Source organism: Mobula hypostoma, chromosome 12, assembly GCF_963921235.1.
Source record: "Mobula hypostoma chromosome 12, sMobHyp1.1, whole genome shotgun sequence".
NCBI classification, from domain to species: Eukaryota; Metazoa; Chordata; class Chondrichthyes; order Myliobatiformes; family Myliobatidae; genus Mobula; species Mobula hypostoma.
Genome location: NC_086108.1, coordinates 38897877 through 38917981, shown reverse-complemented (window position 1 = coordinate 38917981; position 20105 = coordinate 38897877). Strand labels below are relative to the sequence as shown.

Below are 20105 nucleotides of genomic sequence, written 5' to 3'. Positions count from 1 at the left end.
AGAAATGTCATTTAGACTCTGGCTAATTTCAATAATATGAATTTCCTTCACTACCAATCAAGCCTCTATATAATGTGCAATCCAGACTTGTTGTGTTAACTTGGATAGCTATTGTGTAGTCAGGGACTGAGTAAAATACCCTTCAACCATGAAAGTGCAGTGCCTGGGAATCATCTATGACTAGGTTTTATTGGCAATTTTATATTCAATATCATGCTTGAAACCAATAGGCAAGCAGGAATGGAATAGCGCAAGGTCTCAATTAGAAAGAATAGTCACAGCACTCAGATAAATTATTCAGAGGTTTTGGGAGATCCTTTTATAAAAGGGCAGAACCCTACTGCACTCAGACTCTTCAGCTAGCTCGCAATGGCTCAACGGAGAGAAAAAACCATACTGAACTTGTTATATGGCTGCCCGTCTTATTTCTATTCTCATCCTACAGTTCAACAAAAATGTGCTGTCTTTGCCTGAAACAATGTGGGTGAGGCATTGTCTAATTGAATTTCTGTTGTGATTTTCCAGTTCTGATGGAAGATCTCAAACCTGGAATGTTAATTTCCTTTCTGTCTCCACAGATACTGCCTAACTTCAAAGTTCAAAGTAAATTTATTACTAAATTATATATATGTTACCATATACAACCCTGAGATTCATTTTCTTGCGGGCATACTCAATAAATCCAATAATCATAATAGAATCAGTGAAAGACTGCACTATCAGTCAGACAATCAGTGTGCAAAAGAAAACAAACTGCAAGTACAAACAGAAAAAATAAATAATAATAGTAATAAACAAATAAGCAACAGATAGAGAACATGAGATGAAGAGTCATTAAAAGTGAGTCCATAGCTTGTGGGAACAGTTCAGTGATGGGGCTGAGTGAAGTTATTCCCTCTGGTGCTTGAGGGGTATTAACTGTTCTTGAACCTGCTGGTGAGAGTCCTGAGGTTCCTGTATCTTCTTCCTAATGGCGGCAGCAAGAAGAGCGCACGACCTAGGTGGTGGGGGTCCCTGATGATGGACTACTTCGAGCATCTTTTCTTTCCAGATTTCCAGCAAGGAAAGCTTAGTGTATTTGGCCATTTTTGCTTACGGCCCAGTTTCTGCTCTGCTTCCTGTGGGCATAGCTAATGGCTAAAATTGCAGCTGGACACAAGTTCATTCTGCATATTTAAAGAAACCCTGTCCAGTTTCTGATAGAAGTCCATCTTCACTGCTCAGGAGAGCAGTCTAATGAGTCCTTAGCTCCTTTATCAGCATGTTCAACTGTTTGGATTCCTACAGTCAAACACACAGCAAATTTCCCTTAATAATTTATGTTGCAGTATCTGTTTTTTAAGTCATTAGAACAATAAGAACAACCTTAGTGCCAATAATAATTGCAAACTTGGATTACAGTTGTAATTGTTTAATATAAAATTAGATAACTCACTGCAAATCAGCAAAGAAAATTAATTATGAATCTCATATACTGGGTTGGATGCCAAGTTTAAGTGAAATGCTGTATCTGTTTAATGTCCTTAGCACCAGTGTCTTTGGCTATGGTCAGAACTAATGTGGTTCAGCCAATCAAAAGAAGTGAGTCTTTGGGTTGAGCAAATACACTAGAGCGCTGGAAACGAGTGAAGGGTAATACCATATTCATGACAATGCTCCACCATAGGATTCCATTTGATGGATGTAATGCTGAGGCTTTGAAGCCATTTGTCAGACCAAATTTGGAGTATTGTGAGTAGTTTTGGCCCCCATATCTAAGAAAATATGTGCTGACATTGGAGAGGGTCCAGAGGAGGTCCACGAGAATGGTCCTGGGAATGAAAGTGTTAATGGATGATGAATGTTTGATGGTTCTGGGCCTGTACTCACTGGAGAATGAGGAAGGATCTCATTAAAACCTATCTAATGTTGATAAAGTGGACATGGAGAGGATGTTTTCAATAGTGGAAGAGTCTTGGACCAGAGGGCACAGCCTCAAAATACAAGGGTGTCCCTTTAGAACAGTGATGAAGGGGAATTTAATTAGCCAGAGGGTGGTGAATCTATGGAATTCATTGCCATAGATGACTGTGGAGGCCAAATCATTGGATACATTTAAAGTGGAGGTTGATAAGTACTTATGTGGTAAGGCTGTCAAAGGTTAAGGGGAGAAGGCATGAGAATGAATTTGAGAGGGGAAACAAATCAGCCTTAATTGAATGGTGGAGCAGACTTGATGGCCTAATTCTGCTCCCATGTCTTATGGTCCATGTGATATCCAGTGGAGGACTTATGCCTGCTGGGACACTACAGTAACATTCTGGACCTGTTTTGAAGATCCCGTTCACTTCAGTGGTAATTCTAAAAAAAACAGATTAGAAGGCCAGAGGAAGGCAAGTTATTTTTAATATTAAGTAGTTCTGGTTAATGCTTTAGATTAATTTTAACTGATTTTATGTGTCTAATAGTTTTTTTATTATTTAGACCTCCAATGAACCTTATTAAATGTTACTTGGAGACTGTTAGTGGTATTTAAGGAGTTCCAGTTCTGCAATTCATTTGAGGCTCATTCACCAACTGGAGTTCACAAGCCAATTCAAAGATACATAGACTAGTGGGATCAATTCTCCCATATGGCCTTGGCAAATGTTGGATGTGTTGTGACTGTAGGTTGCAATTCCCAATTTCAACAAGTTCAACAAGTTAGGAACTACAAAGGACGTGAAGGTATTGGCAATCATCTTGAATGTTGTAATGAAAATGAAGATTTGGAGGATGCAATCATCAAAAAATATGAAGGTTTGTCCATTATCTACTCTAGGTGTCTGTGCTGATATTTTTCAATTCCAGTCAATCAAAAAAGCATAGCAGTATACAGTGGCTGAATTCGTCCGTCGAAAACTATTACAAACAGTTTTATAGTGCTGAAGTGGTAATGATAGTTTTCTAATTTCTTCTGTATTTCAGTTAAATACCTAATTTCTTATTTAGTTAAATGATAGCTTGTCTATTTTATAACTTTTTAAGCATTTAGAGTTCCCAAATAAAATGAATCTCAGTGTTGTATATGGTGACGTATATATACCTTGACAATAAATTCACTTTAACCTATTCCTATGAAACCAGTAAATAGGGGCAGCTGCTTAACTAAACCAAGATGTACTGGTACCGAAGTGTCTGAATTCACTGGAACCCACTATACTCTCATACAACATGTTCCACATTTGTACCTTGCATGATTGTTTGCACAATAGGCAGTTCTAAAAACAAAGCAGCAGTTCTGGATCTTACAAAATTTGCAATCGATGTGTGAAATTCCTTCAACTTTTAGTCAATTATTAATTGGAGCAAAATACAGTATACTTACTTGAGACTTACTAATCTTGTTGGCAATAAGCATCCATAATATGATGTGCTATGAATCCTATTATATACTAACAAGCATCATGAATGAGCCCACGGCATTAAATTTTGGAGTATTTCAGTTCTGTAACCAAAGTATTTTCATTGTTGTAGATAGCTTTGCAACAACCTATTATTTTAAAAATATCCTATCAAGAAAACTAACAAGGAATCTAAAAAATCAATAAATCCTGGTTTCACAGCAGTGTAGAAATGCTTCAGACTTATCAGGATATCTGACAACAAGAACAAGATTTCTCAAAGTTAATCTTTCGGCTTGACGAGAATACACATTATTAATTTAATTTTATCTATTTGTTATAGCACATGCTGCATTTAGAGTTCCCAAATATATTAATTCTGATTAACAGCTTTTTAACATCTGATTAACTGAAAGAAATGTCAGTTTTATACTGTTATTTTACTGTAATCTAGCTCATCTAATTAGAAGGTCGCGTGAGACGACACAGCTTTGAGAGGTAAGTTTCCAATGTGATGGAGTTTCTAGTGGTAGTTATAAAATTGTATATATTAAATTTATTTACTGACATTGTGGTTTAATTCAATATTACCTAAAGCTATAAAATTTGAAAGTGTGCAATTACCTCGCATGTTCCAATAGTTATAAGGTAGGGACAACAGACTAAGGAAGGGGTGAGAAAGGCAGATACAGTTATACTCGTAAACACGAGAAATTGGAAATTCAAGCAACACACACACAAAATGCTGGTGAACGCAGCAGGCCAGGCAGCATCAATAGGATGAAGTAAAGTCGATGTTTCGGGTCGAGACCCTTCATCAGGACTAATGGAGAAAAGAGATAGTAAGTGATTTGAAAGTGGAAGGGGGAGGGGGAGACCCGAAATGTTAGGAGAAGACAGGAGCGGGAAGGATGAAGTCAAGGGCTGGAAAGTTGATTGGCAAAAGGAATACAAGGCTGGAGAAGGGGGAGTATCATAGGACGGAAGTCCTTGGAAGAAAGGAAGGGGGAGGGGAGGATCAGAAGAAGATGGAGAACAGGCAAGGAGTTATTGTGAAAAGGAAAGAGAGAAGATAGATAATAAATAAATAAATAGGAGGCATGGGGTAAGAAGGGGAGGAGGGGCATTAACAGAAGTTAGAGAAATCAATGTTCATGCCTTCAGTTTGGAGGCTTTGCTCTGTCTGTCAGAGGAAGCAGAATCTCCCAGTGGCCACACATTTTAATTCCACGTCCCGTTCCCATTCTGATATGTCAATCCATGGCCTCCTTTACTGTCGAGATGAAGCCACACTCAGGTTGGAGGAACAACACCTTATATTCCGTTTGGGTAGCCTCCAACCTGATGGCATGAACATCGACTTCTCTAACTTCCATTAATGCCCCTCCTCCCCTTCTTACACCACTCCTCCTATTTATTTATTTATTTATTTGTTTATTTAATTTATTTTTTTTTCTTCTTCCCTCGTTCCTTCTCACAATAACTCCTTGCCTGTTCTCCATCTTCCTCCTCTCCCGCTTTCTTTCTTCCAAGGCCTTCTGTCCTATGATAATCTCCATTCTCCAGCCTTGTATCCCTTTTGCCAATCAACTTTCCAGCTCTCAGCTTCATCCCTCCCTCTCCTCTCTTCTTCTATCATTTCGGGTCTCCCCCTCCCCCTCCCACTTTCAAATCTCTTACTATCTCTTTTTTCTGTTAACCCTGACGAAGGGTCTCGACCTGAAACATCGACTGTGCTTCTTCCCATTGATGCTGCCTGGCCTGCTGCGTTCCCCAGCATTTCGCGTGTGTTACAGTTATACTCCTGCCATTAGCATACACCTATGCTTGCCTAGATTCCAAATTTAGATCTACACGAGTTTCTAATGGGAGATGTGGTTTTGATTCCTAATTATCGTGGGGAAGCTATCACTTGCAGACAATTTTGTCAACAAAGGTGGTTCTTTTGATGCTCAATATTGCACTAAATTTTTACACCACCACCAGTTTTCCAAAACACTCTGAAGAAACATAGGTCAGTCAGCCTGCTGCCCACAGAAGCAATTCTGCTTTTGAGAGAATGGAAAGAAGAGCAAATTCTCCATAAATCTTTAAACTTCCAGTTCAGAGGGAAAGAGGAACACGTTGAAATATGAGCCAAGTCCTTGGTTAATGAGATGTCTTGTGTCCTAACCCACACTCAATGGCCATTTTATTAGGTACACCTGTACACCTGCTCATTAATGCAAATATCTAATCAGCCAATCATGTGGCAGAAACTTAATGTATAAAAGCATGCCGAAATGGTCAAGAGGTCCAATTGCTGTTCAGACAAAACATCGGAATGGAGAGGAAATGTGAACTAAGTGACCTTGACTGTGGAATGATTGTTGTTGTCAGACAGGGTGGTTTGAGGATCTCAGAAATTGCTGATCTCCTGGGATTTTCAAGCTCAACAGTCTCCAGAGTTTACAGAGAATAATGGGAAAAACAAAAACATCTAGTGCGTGACAGTTCTGCAGGTGAAAATACGTTGTTCTTGAGAAAAGTCAGAGGAGAATGGCCACACTGTTTCAAGCTGACAAGAAACTGACAGTAAGTCAAATAACCACAAGATACAACAGTGGTATGCAGAAGAACATACTTCAATGCATAACAGGTCGAAACTTGAAGTGGATGGGCTACAGCAGCAGAAGACCACAAACATTCACTCGTGCACTTAGGAGGTACCTAATAAAGTAGTCACTGAGAGTATAATTCCTCACTTTGTTGATGATGCTCCTTACAATGAGGACTAGCTAGAGCAGGGATTCCTAACTTTTTTATGCCATGGACCAATACTGTTGTGCATTTGATATTTTCATAATATTTGAGTAATCTTGTGTGTGAAAGAGAGAGAATAAACATTCATTTCCTTTTCATTTAAATAATTCATTACAGGTTATATGTATAAATACGTGAATTGCATACGTCATCATACTACAGGTGTCCCCCGCCTTTCGAACGTTAGCTTTACGAAACCTCACTGTTATGAAAGACCTACATTAGTACCCTGTTTTCACTTTCAGAAGGTGTTTTCACTGTTACGAAAAAAAAGCAGCGCGCGATAAAAGGCAGAGTGCATCCCGAGCAGCCGCTCTCGCCCGGATTCGGAACGGTATTCTCGCCAGCATTGCTTGAACACGTGCCTGTGAGCAGTGGTTCGCAAGATGAGTTCTAAGGTTATCAGAAAAGCCTGAAAGAGCTCATAAGGGTGTTGCATTTAGCGTAAAGCTAGACATAATTAAGCATTTCGATCGTGGTGAACGAAGTAAGGACTAAGTGAGTTTGACTTGTGGAAGCTGACGAAGATGATGTTGAAGAGGTTTTGGCATCCCATGACCAAGAACTCATAGATGAAGGGCTGATGCAATTGGAAGAGGAAAGGATAACAATCGAAACCGAATTCAGTAGCGAAAGTGAAGTCGTCCAGGAACTGAACGTGAAGCAACTGCGTGAGATTTTCGCTCAATGATAAAGTACAACTTTAACTTTGAAAGAGTACGTTGGTTTAGGGGATATTTGCAGGATGGTTTGAGTGCTTACAAAGAACTGTATGATAGAAAAATGTGCAAGGTTCAGCAGTCAAGCAAGACTTCCACATCAGCCACAACAGACAACGAACCTCGACCTTCGACATTGAGGCAGACAAACATAGAAGAAGATGAGCTGCCTGCCCTAATGGAAGCAGACGACGAGATAACACCCCAGTGTCCCACCACCCCAACACCCAGGCCACGGACAGATACTGATTCGCAGAGAATGCGCGGTAGCTGGGAGGCACACAGCACACCTTTAAGAGAAAAGCTGAAATAAACATGCTAATTAATTAGGTGCTGCCTAACACGTAATTGTCGGCCCAGATCAGAGACGACGCAATCGGCAATTGGCACTGATCTGGGCCGACAATTACATGCCGGGCAGCACCTAATTAATTAGCTTGTTTATTTCGGCTTTTTTCTTAAAGATGTGCTGTGTGCCTCCCGGCCACCGCTGGACCCCTGTGTGCTTCGCGGCAATGTATTGGTCGACAGCCTGGAGGGTGGGGCCACTGCACCACTCCAACCTGCGACAACTCAGCCTAACACATCATCAGTGTGCTCGGCGCTGCCGCAATTCCCGTAAGTGATACTACACTGTACATACATTATTTCTACTTTATATTGGCTGTGTATTTTTACGTGTTATTTGGTATGATTTGGCAGCTTCATAGCTTAAAGGTTACTGGAGAGTGCTTGCACCATGTTTTTGCCAACGGCGCTTACGTCAGATTTTCTGCCGACGGCACTTGCGTGAGATTTTCGGTACGGCAAACAGTTCAGTAATGATCGTGGAAAAGTATTTCTACTTTATATAGGCTGTGTATTTATCATATCATTCCTGCTTTTACTATATGTTACTGTTATTTTAGGTTTTTAGTGTTATTTCACATGACTTGGTACGTTATTTTTGGGTCTGCGAATGCTCACAAAATTTTCCCATATAAATAAATGGTAATTGCTTCTTCGCTTTACAAAATTCTGGCTTACGAACTGTTTCATAGGAACGCTCTACCTTCGGATGGCGGGGGAAATCTGTACAAGATATGCACGCGCCTCACTTAAAATAAAAGACAAGGGTAGGCTCACATTTTGGACTCCCGTGTCGTCCTCTGAATTAGTTTAATGTTTCAAAGTTACAAAACATATCATTGGTGACGAGGTATTTTTAAAGCAAACCCAAGACGACCACTGACCTGTAGAAGCGCAGAGAGATGTTCAAACTGAGAAAAGCACAGTGAGCATATGCAGAGACAGTTGAGTAAAAAACAAAGTAGCACAGCAAATATTTTTCGGAAGGGAAGGCACAATCAAGTTTTTTTTTAAGTCAGAAAACAGAAGAATTCACGGGTTCATAAAGAGTAAGTACTGGGTGATAATAATCATAAATCTTGCCAGTTCCCTGTCTGGTAAGATGGCAGCACAATCGAAAGCTGCAGCCTCTTGAAGGCCAACCAAAGGTGCACTTCTCTTTTAAAAATATGTTTTTTATGGTCCTAAGACTATATTGTACTCCAAAAACAATGGATACAGCTGACCTACCACATCAGTGATCTGTTCGTTGTTCTGAGCTGCCGGCCAGGGTGTTGAAGGAGCCAGCGGATTAGTCAGAGAAGGAGAAGCTGGCACTCAGCTGGGAGAAGGAGAAGCTGGTGGACAATTCGGAGAAGGAGAAGCCAGCACTCGGCTGGGTGAAATAGAAGCCAATGGTCAGATGAGAGAAGGAGAAGCCAGCAAGTTGCCCGGGAGAAGAAGAAGCTGCTGGGTGGGCCGGGAGAAGGAAAAGCCAGCAGGCAGGCCAAAGATGGTTCGGAGGAGCTGACCTGGATGCTGCCTGTTACTTAAAGATATCAGAGCTGGTACGCGAAAGTATCGTGCAGTGTAACCGTGAGTGATTGTCTTGGACATTTCTCTTGCGATTAGACATTAATAATCTGAGATGCCACAGGCCTGTTTCCCTTGCTTGGTGGTGATACAGGCAATGAGGCAGCAGCATGGCCTTGGTTGTAGCAAGGACAAGGTCTCAAACGGGCTTGCCAGTTGCTGCAGACCTGATGAGATGACACTGGAGGCGGTATAGCTTGGAGTCTGTGCTCAGTTAGGAGCTGGCCTCTCCTGTCAGTGCTGCCTTCCAGTGCCAGGAGCTGTACCATTAGTTTGCATGTCACTCGGTGACTTGGATTATACATGTGTTTTCTTGCATAAAATGTGTGTGTGTGTTTTTTTTTCTCTCTCACAATTTTGAATGTATGTTATGCACCTGGGACCCAGAGCAGCGCTGTCTTGTTCAGCTGTATCCATGAATGATAATTAAACTTGATTTGATTTGATTTGATTAAAAAAAAGCAGAAATGGCTGGCTACATCAGGGAGATTAGTGCATTTGATTCCACAAGAAATAACTGGCTCATGTATACTGAGCTAATGAAACAGTATTTTTAATCAAATGAAATAGCCAAAAGCCAACTTTGCTGATTGCACTAGATTTAAAGGCATACAGCATGCTCCAAAGTTTAACTTCTCCAACCAAACCATCCAAAATGAGCTTTGCTGATATTGTCAAAGTGATGCAGAATTTAGGTTTCATAAATTTAGGTTTCATAAATGGAATCAAAAAGAGGGGGAGTCCATTTCACCATACGTGGCTGAATTGAAGAAATTGAGCCATTGTCAGTTCAGCAATGGGCTTAATGATGTACTGAGATATTGTTTAGTTTGTGGAATTTGACAAGAAAGCATTCAAAAACATCTCCTAACTGAAACACAACTTACATTTAAAGGAGCAGTTGAAATAGCTGTATTAATGAAAACCACAGACAGAGGCACAATTGAGTGGCAGTTAGGAATGAAAGTGACCGTGAACAAAATTGCAATGTCTAAACAGAAACTGGCTGGGCCGAGCAAATTGTGTTGCCATTGTGGCAGGGGCTCATATACACCAGACCAATGGAGATTGAATCGGAATCAGGTTTATTATCACTGGCATGTGTCATGAAATTTGTTAATTTAGCGGCAGCAGGAAAATGCAATACCTGATAATAAAGGAAGAAATGAAATAAATAAATGGTTCAATTACAGTACATGTATATATGGATACAGTTAATTACAGGGAACGACTACAACCAAGAGCTAGAATAAGAGGCTCTGAGTGTCCAGTGTGTTGGTGTGGGAGAGCGTTTTCCAGCATTAAAGGTGTACGAGTCCACCAAGCAAAGTTGAGGTGCTATTCCATCCCAGTGGATGAAGATGAGGTTACTTCACCAAGCACAGATGATGTGGTCTTTTCAACCACTGATTCACAAGCCACAGCGATTCGCTCTGGAGAGAGTCATCATATTCCAGGTCAGAAGAAAGATAACCCAGGTCAGGTTTCAGACCACAGCACCCAGGTAGATCCTTCGCATGATGGTGGTGGTGAGGAGGTAGAGAAGAAGAGGAAGGTCAAGTGGCCAACAATGGCAGATGAGAAGGCTTGGCATGTTTTTTATGAGGATATCAGTATGATGTTGGAGAACACTCTCAGGAGAACATCAAAGAGAAAGTTGGAAGTGATGGGCGATATGACTTACGATGTTGGAAAGTACAGGTTTGGTTTGGTTGAATTGAAGAAAGCAAAGCCTACACAGCAACCAAGCAGGCGCCAGAAGGAGATTGTTAGGTTGAGGAGACAGCTTAGATCATTGAGACAGAGGTGGAAGGTCGCAAGTGAGGGTGACAAGCCAGGGCTTGCTGATCTCCGAGAGCATTTTCAAATAAAGTTAGCATCACTCCATCATGCAGAGTCACAACATAAAGAGAAAGAAGAGAGAGAAGGCAAGAAAGTCGTTCTTTAAGAACCCTCATGAGTTCACAGAGAAACAGTTTGAACAAAGTAAGAGCGGGCAGATTAACATCTCTCAACAAGAACTTGAGGATCACCTGGCAAGCACTTACTCTAACGAACAGCGGGAGGCTCCTTTGCTTGATATTTCAGGGCCTGTGAAGCCTACCAAGCCAGGAGTGAAGTTCGATCTGTCAGAACCCAAATTGACAGAAGTCGAACGGTTAATCAGAAAGGCAAGGTCAGGCTCAGTGCCAGGACCAAATGGAGTGCCGCATAAGGTGTTCAAGAAGTGTGAAGAGCTGAGGAAATACTTGTGGAAATTGCTAAAAGTGGTGTGGAGACAAGGTGTTGTTCCTTTGTCATGGAGTGAGGCTGAAGGAGTATACATCTCGAAGGAAGAGAATTCTTCTACATTGAATCAGTTCCGACCAATTTTAATCCTGAATGTAGAGGGGAAGATTATGTTTGGCATTCTGGCAGAAAGAATATCTTTATTTGTGATAGAGAATGGATTAGTAAATACATCTGTGCAGAAGGCAGGAATACCAGGCTTCCCAGGATGCCTTGAACATTCTAGTATGATATGGCATACCATCCAGGAGTCAAAAAGGTTGAGAAGAAATCTGGCTGTAGTTTGGCTTGATCTGGCAAATGCGTATGGTTCTGTTCCCCATGTCCTGATTGAGTTTGCGATGGAATTCCTATGGATTCCTGCTAAGGTGAGGAACTTTGTTATGTATTACTACAATGATTTCTGGATGAGGTTTTCCACTCAGCAGTTTACAACTAGGTGGCAGAGCTTTTATGTTGGAATCCCAATGGGATGTGCGATTTCACCCATCCTTTTTGTGTTAGCCACGTAGGTCATTGTGAGGGCTGCAGAATCAGTGGGACCAGGTGTCGCACTTGATGGCGGAGGGGAGTTACCACCAATACAAGTGTTCATGGACGATCTCACCCTTTTGGGTCGCAGCACGGAGGCAGTGGAAAATGTACTATAGTATCTAGACTCGAGGAGCTAATGGATTGGGGAAGAATGAAGTTCAAGACCAAGAAGTCAAGGAGCCTTGTTCTTAGGAGAGGAAAGCTGGTTGACTTTCATTTCATCCTTTGTGGAGAGGAGATTCCATCTATTCAGGACCAACCAGTTAAGAGCCTCGGGCGATGGTACACAGAGGAGCTGAGAGACACCAAGAGGGTTCAAGAGACAGGAGAACAGATCAGCAGAGGTCTGATGTCTGTTGACAAGTGTGGCTTGCCTGGCAAGTTGAAGTTGTGGTGCTTGCAATACGGACTGATGCCATGGATAATGTGGCCACGAACTGTCTATAAAGTGGCAATGTCCCATGTTAAGGCAATGGAATGGAAGATCAACAAGTATGTGAAGAAGTGGCTTGGAGTACCAAGCAGCCTCACCAATGTTGCAATCCACAGTAGCCAGACAAAGCTTACCATCCCAGTGCAATCCCTTGTTGAGGAGGTCAAGGTAGCCAAGGTAAAATCATTCTTGATGCTTCAAGACTCAAAAGACCCTGTCATCAAGAACACCCAGCCGGATGTGAGATCAGGCAGGAAGTGGTCAGCCCATGTAGCAGTTGATGAGGCAGAGTCTAGATTGAACCACAAGGAGACAGTTGGGGCTATCCAGTGAGGCCGCCAGGGACTTGGGTGGACAACCCACAAGTGGTGGTCATCTTCTACAGGTAAGGAGCGCCGTGAGCTTGTAACACAAGAAATACGAGAGGTAGAAGAGGAGAAGAGGTTAACTAAAACAGCTGGCCTGGCCAAACAAGGGGCTTGGACCTGGTGGGAAAGTGTTGAACAATGACATCTATCTTGGAATGTTCTGTGGCAGATGGAACCACTCCGCATCTCTTTTCTATGCAGAGCAGTGTACGACCTGCTCCCAACACCTACCAACCTCAGCACCTGGTATGAAGATAAGACAGACAGGTGTGCTGCTTGTGGCGAGAAGGGAACACTTCAACATATCTTGAGTGCATGCAGAGTCAATCTTTCCAGCGGCATGTACACTTGGAGACATAACAATGTTCTCAAAGTTGTAACAGAAGCGGCTGAGCAGAGAGTACTGCAGCACAACTTATCTCATGCCCCATGTTGCACAGAACATTGCATATCATTTGTGAAAGAAGGCTCCAAGTCAAGGGTGTACAGCACAGGATCACGATCAAGCATACTTTGTTTAGCCAATGATTGGTGTGTCAAGGCCGACCTGGATGGGAAAGGCAGTTTCCCGAAGCAAATAGCTTTCACCACATTGCGTCCAGATATAATCGTATGGTCTGACACCAGTAGAGAAGTGGTTATTGGTGAACTCACAGTCTCCTGGGAAGACAACATCGATGAAGCCCGTGAGCGCAAGTTAACCAAGTATGCAGAATTAAGATCAGAGTGCAGAGACAGAGGGTGGAAGGTCTCATGTTATCCATTCGAAGCAGGCTGCCGTGGGTTTATTGTATTCACTCTCCAGAAGTGGCTGCATGACCTTGGCTTCACTAGAAGAGAGATCAAGTCAACCAGCAGGGCTGTAGCTGAGGCAGCAGAGAAAGGACCAGCATGGGTATGGACCAAGTATGTCCAGAGGGGCAGATAGTCAGACAGTGTGTATATCTTTTGCAAACCCTTCAGTAGTTGCATAGACACCTAAAGAGCAGACTTTCTGTTGGATGGAAGTGACTGACAGAGGCAGATGCCAAGTTTTTAAGCTCACCAGTGGGAGGTGGTGCTTTAGCACTGCTGGCCCACCACCTCGAGGGAGTCTTGATCATAAGCGGGCCGAAACTCCTGAAGACAGGTGGCAAATCAACTGATGATCCCACTGGTGATAGCACAGGACAGTTAACATCTTAGTCCAAGTGTATTTTTAACACTCTGTATATTAAATAGATTAGAAATAGTGCAAAAACAGAAATAATATATATTTTAAAAAGTGAGGTGGTGTTCATAGGTTCAATGTCCATTCAGGAATCAGATGGCAGAGGGGAAGAAGCTGTTCCTGAATCGCTGAGTGTGTGCCTTCAGGCTTCTGTACCTCCTTCCGGATGGTAACAATGAGAAGAGGGCATGTCCTGGGTGATGGGGGTCCTTAATGATGGTCGTCGACTTTCTGAGGAACCACTCCTTGACGATGTCTTCCATACTATGGAGGCTAGTGCTCAAGATGGAGCTGAGTAATTTTAGAGTTTTCTGTAGCTTAATTCGGTCCTGTGCAGTCACCCCCCCACCATAACAGAGAGTGATGCTGCCTGTCAGAATCCTCTTCACGATACATCTGTAGGAATTTTAGAGTTTTTCAGATGACAAATCTCTTCAAACTCTTTATAGCTGCATCAATATGTTGGGACCAGAATAGATCATCAGAGATCGAACGATGAAACTAGCAAGAAATTAAACAAAATAGGACACATACAAAGAGCGTGCCGGGCAGACAAAAATAAATAGACTGCTCAGGGAAGAGAAAAAGCTAAAATGTCGAGTTACAGTTTCAAAAGGAGCACTAATCTGCATGCTGTTGATGAAACATCTGATAATGATGAGAGTGACATAGGACCGACTAGCCTTGAGATTTATAATGTGAAATTTAAAAATAGACAAGCAATATGGCTTACACTAGAAGTGAACAGCAATTTAATTAAAATTGAATTGGATACTTGGTCAGCTGTTACAGTCATTCCACAAGATACCTTTGAACAAAGAAGTTATACTGGAGAAAAGATAACTCCTGTGGGAACAGCATTCGTGTCAGTGAAATACGACAACCAACATGCCACACTGAGCCTGTATGTGGTAAAAATGGGAGGACAAGCATTGTGGGGACATGATTGGCTGAGACAGCTACAACTTAACTGGAGATCCATCCACCAGTTACATGTCACACTCCCTACAGTGAAGTCAACTAAAAATGAATTAGGAAAGGTGTTGGATGATGCAAAACTGTCTCCATGCTGTACACCATGAACCATTGCCCAACAGAGGGTAAGCAAGAGTTGGTGCCAACCGTGGTGCCTCTGGTTGGAAAGCATATTGGATCAAGGAAGGACCATACTTCTCAGTAGAAATGTGGAAGTGATGAAAGCAGTGGCCTGACTGCAATAATTTTGGCAGGCAACATATCTGAGAAAACTGATGTATTCACCAGGCAGTTACTTGCGAAATGTGGCTTGGTTTTAAGCTGGAAGAGAGTTCAAGGAGTTTGAAGAAATTTGCAAGTGTAATGTGCTGTGAGGTTTCACTGCTAAGGTAATGGTTTCCCTGTAGCAGCAATGTTTGGGTTATGTCTAGGGATAACAGGGCTTTGGAATGTAGGGCTATCCAATAAGAGGGATGTTGCTGTTTCTTGTGGGTCTGGGAGAAGGGATTTCAGTCTTTTGCTGGGGAGAGATGAGGAGAGGAGACGCAAAGAGAGAGCGTTGGTAGACCACCGGACGGAGAGGACTTGGAGCGAGGGTCCGAGGGTCAGCTACGCTTGGAGGAGGTCGAGGGGAAACCAACGGGCTGAACCGTGAGCTCCAACATTGCGCATAAAACTGTTTCATGAGAATGGGCCCTTTTCTTTTTTTTTATTTCCTTACTAGTCAAGTTAAGAATTATATAAATTCAATCATTTAATCGAATATCGTGTACTGTTTGTTATTTCGGGGTACTGATTTGTAACAGGGTACACATCGCAGCATCCACCCAAACAAGATTTCTTAAGTTTGGCCGGGCCAAGGGCTGTCTTCCCCTAGATTAAGCCGCTAGCCGAACCAAGAGTTACAATTGAGGGGGCTTGTCCGGGATTGATTTCATTGGATGCTGTGTGATCACCCTGAGCATTGAACCAGTGGAATGAATTGTTAATTTGCCTGTTAAGTACTATTAAAGTTGCAATTGCGGGGTGGAAGTTTAATGAAGTGGCGGGCGCAGCTCTCATTTTAATGCAGACCAGCTTTGACGTAGATGTAGCTGGGAGGGGGTGGAGATTTCAATGACAGGGTTTTATATTTTCTGAGGAGTGAGGGGAAGGAGTGGTCGGATTTAGAATATCTAATTAGTCCACGTCCCCCAGTGAAGAGTGAGAATTCTGAGTTAGTATTCGCTCTTACCTCTCTGGCGAATAAATGGGAAAATGCCCAGGTTCGAAGTCCCAGCTATGGCAGGCTCTGCCTATTCTCTGGAATAACACCCACCTCTAGAGGGGAGGAGGAGCATGAGACTTGGGCGGAGCGGACCTCTCAGTTGTTAGATGAGTGGCAATGCTCTAATGGCGTAAAGCGACAGCGATTGGTTGAGAGTTTGAGTGGGTGGGCTGCTGACGTTGTGAGAGCTGTCAGGTTGCGGTATCCGTAGCAACAGCTGTCAATTACATGCAAGCACTGGACAATGCTTTTTGCCCAATAGGAAGCCCACTGGAGCTTATGGTGGGGTTTCAGAACATGCGTCAGGAGAAGGGGAGATGCTTTCTGCTTACATTTTTCAGCTAGAGAGGCAGCTAAATTGCTTGTAGCGCAGAGGGGTCATTCAGGCAGCTAAAGTGGATCAGTTAAGAATGGATCACGTAGCTAGGAGCTCCAAAAGCAGGGTACAGTCCTCCATAGCAGTCCCCTGAAGTAACCACAGATAGCCTACCCCGGGGAGTGGTAGAGGAGATTGTCCAGAGCTGAGAACGGAGATATGTCAGCTGTTATCAGCAGGTGTGACACCCCCATTTGATGGAGCTGATGGGGGAACAGATTCCTCAAGGGGACGAACAATGTGGAGGGGCTGTTGGCAGGTGTCACACTAGAAGGAGAGTGAGCCCCCGGGTACCTAAGCAGGGAGAGTTGTTGGGAAAACTTAGAGGAGACCCAATGAGGGAACGGCCTGGTGTCACTGGGGGAACATGTTCCCAGCAATGTACAAAGGAATCCCTGAAAGCGAAAGGCCCAATTCCTGAAGGTTTAGTGGGACCATGCTCCAGTGTGTCGCTACGGATAGAGAGTACTTATGCTAAAGCCATACTCAACACTGGGTCGCAGGTCATGTTGTTGTACTGTTCGTTTTACAACCGGTATCTGAAGCATTTACCATTGACACCATTCAATGCACTGGAGATTTGGGGTCTCAGTGCTGGTGATTATCGATCGGACGGTTATTTGTCAGTGAAACTGGAGTTCTCGGAGGCCGGTGTGGGAGTGTCTGAGGTTCTTGATACAGTTGGTGCTGGTTTGTCCGGACCCTGTTGAGATGGGCAGTGTTTCAATTCTGGTGGAACCAACACCCCTCTTGTGAGGAGGCTTATGGGGGCCTGCAGGGAGAAGGCCGGCGAGAGCTTTCTGGGAACATTGTCCGTGCACCCAGTGTTTTGAGCGGCTTTTGAGGAAGTGTGTGGCTGCATCAGGCCAGATACTGAATTTAGACGAAGGACTGTGTGGTTCACCCAGACAAAGCCGATGGTGGTACGCCCCGGGGAAATAGCGAGAGTGATGGGGACCCCCAAATTTCCAGAGTGCCTGAGGGCAAAGCCCTCTTAGTGCATGCTCTGGACGACCACGAGGGGGAGTCGGGATTTCCTGCTGGGGTACTGGTGAGGCCAGAATTGCAGAATTGCCCTCGGTTGTACAGGAACACAGGATGGCAGTGATTATCAGGAACACTACGAAGAGGGAGGTCACCTTCAAGCGGGGGATGCCCCTGGTGCATCTGTTCCCAGTGACGGTAATGTCTAGTGTCCCTGTGAGGCAAACTGGGGAGAAACTATTGGAAAAAGGGGGAAAGTTGACCGCTGAGTCATTCAACTTCGGGGACTCCCTGGTTCCTGTGGTTTGGAAGAGGAGGCTGGTAGAGAAGATGTTGAAGCTGGAAGGTGTCTTTTCCACTGAAGAGTTTGATGTGGGTTGTTCCATGAGCACTTGTCACACTATCCGGGTGACCGAGGACACCCCATTTAGAGAGCGGTCACAGAGACTGGTCCCTGTAGAGGTGGAAGACGCTTGGCAAAACTTGTGTAAGTTGAAGGAAGCTGGGATCATCACCGAATCCCGAAGCCCCTATGTGTTCCCAATGGTAGTGGCCTGAAAGAAGAATGGGAAGGTAGAGATGTGTGTGTGTGTGTGTGTGTGTGTGTGTGTGTGTGTGTGTGTGTGTACTATAGGACTCTGAACAGGCGCACCGTCCCTGACCAGTATACTGTCCTGAGGATCGAAGATGAGCTGGCCTGTATGAGTGGTGCGAAGTGGTTCAGTGTGCTGGATGAGGAGTGGATATTACCAGATCCCCATGAGTGAGGCCAACAAAGAGAAAATGGCATTTATATGCCCTCTGGGATTTTTCCAGTTTGAAAGGATGCCCCAGGGCATCTCGGGAGCTCCTGCAACCTTCCAGCGGGTCTCGGAGAAGATGGTGGGGGATATGAACTTGCTTGAGGTATTGGTGTATCCAGATGACCTCCTAGTGTTTGGATCCACCTTGGAAGAACGTGAAGTGAGGCTGCTGAAGGTGCTGGACCACCTGAAAGCTGAAAGGTTAAAATTTTCCCTGGACAAGTGCCAGTTCTGCCAAATATCTGTTAGCTATGTTGGGCACATGGTCTCACGGGATGGAGTAGCTAGAGGTCCAGCTAGGACAGAGGTTGTGACCACTTGGCCAAGACCCCAGACTGTGAGCACTCTGCACTTGTTCCTCGGCTTCTGTGGTTACTAGCAGAGATTCATGAAAGGCTACACAAAAATGAGTCACCCGATGAATCAGCTTCTGTGCAGTTAACCTCCATTGGGGAAGAAAGGGAGGGGGATAAAAAGGACAGGAGGGTGGAGAGTATTTTAGCCGTTGGAGCCCTTTGGACCGAGTTGGGATGCAAGATGTGAAGAGGTCTTTCAGTCGCTGAAGGAGATGCTGATCCAGGCACCAAGTGCTGGCTTTTGCGGACCCCCGATTACCGTATGTACTGCACATGGATGCCAGCTAAGAGGGCTTGGGGGGTGTCCTGTATCAGGATCAGGGCATCAGGTTGAGACCTGTTGTGTTTGTCAACCGGAGTCTGTCGCCCTCCGAGAAAAACTATCCCACGCACAAGTTGGAATTTCTTCCATTGAAATGGGTGGTGGCGGATAAGCTGAGTGCCTAGCTCTTCAGGGCCAAGTTTGAGGTGAGAATGGACAACAACACCCTAACATATCCTGATCTCAGCGAAACTGGATGCCACAGGCCATCGATGGTTGGTGGCATTGTCTGCCTATGATTTCAGCCTGAAGTACCGGCCGGGAAGCAGGAACATTGATGCTGATGCTTTGTCCTGACTGTCATGGTCCAGTCCGTGAAGTCCGCATTCCGGTTCATGGTCCAGTCCATCGACCCCTGCTCCAGGTTTTCCTGTCTACCCTGTTTCTGTTCCTGTTGAGCACTAATTGAGGCAGCTGATGCTCGTTGGGGCTGGCTGCATAAATACCTCCAGAGACCAGGGTGTGGCTGCTGGATTGTTCTTGTCCTTACTCCTCGTATCCCTGTCCCTGCCTTCTGTTTCCTCGCCTGAAGCCTTGCCTTGTCTTGCCGGTAACTCTCACCTAGCCTGAAGTTCTTGTCTCACCTTGCATTGCCTGAAGCCTTGCCTTGTCTTGCCGGTAACTCTCGCCTCGCCTGAAGTTCTTGTCTCACCTTGCATTGCCTGAAGTCTTGCCTTGTCTTGCTGGTAACTCTCACTTCGTCTCACCTGAAGTCTTGTCTTGGAGCCACCCTGTACTTAGCTCCCTTCCTGTCCCTTGCCTCTGTCGGGTAAGCCAGGCTGTCTTGCCGTTACCCTATGGTTGCTTCTGTCCCTTCCCGTCCCTTGCCTCCGTCGGGTGGAGATCTGCACCCTGCCCAGGAGGAGCTTCAAGACCCCAAGCCTCTGGTCTCAAGCCTCGCCCCAGCCCAGCTTCAAGACCCCCAAGCCTCGAGCCTCGCCCCAAGTCAAGGTTCAAGACCCCAAGCCTCAAGCCTCTGGTCTCCAGCCTCGCCTCAAGCCTCTGGTCTCCAGCCTTGCCTCAAGTCTGAAGACTCCAGCCTCATCCTGCCTGCCAGCCAAGTCACGTACTTGCCTAGTTCTGGGGTCCGAGCCAGAGGCAAGACCCAGGTTCTGGGTCCTTGTCCAGTCTCTGGCTTGGAGTCCAAGCCCAGGCTCCTAGCTCTCTTGTCCAGTCCTGTTCCAGGTTCCCAGTTTTCGTGTCCATGTCCTAGCCCTCACCCTGTATCCTAGACCTGTCCCTAGTACTTGTGTCTGTGTCTTGCAGTTGGGTCTGTTCCCAGCCACCACCTGATGACACTGACGGGTGCATGAGGGACTGGTCAGGGACGAGGAGTGAGACAGCGTTCCTGCCCCGGGGGTGGAGGCCCTGTGTCAGTTTGCCAT

General features: G+C 44.6%; 1 protein-coding gene across 1 annotated transcript in view; it reads right to left on the bottom strand.

Moving 5' to 3' along the window:
- The window catches only part of crb1 (crumbs cell polarity complex component 1), a 167253-nt gene that overhangs the window by 61970 nt on the left and 85178 nt on the right, over nucleotides 1–20105 (bottom strand). The gene's annotated exons all lie outside the window — the stretch shown is intronic.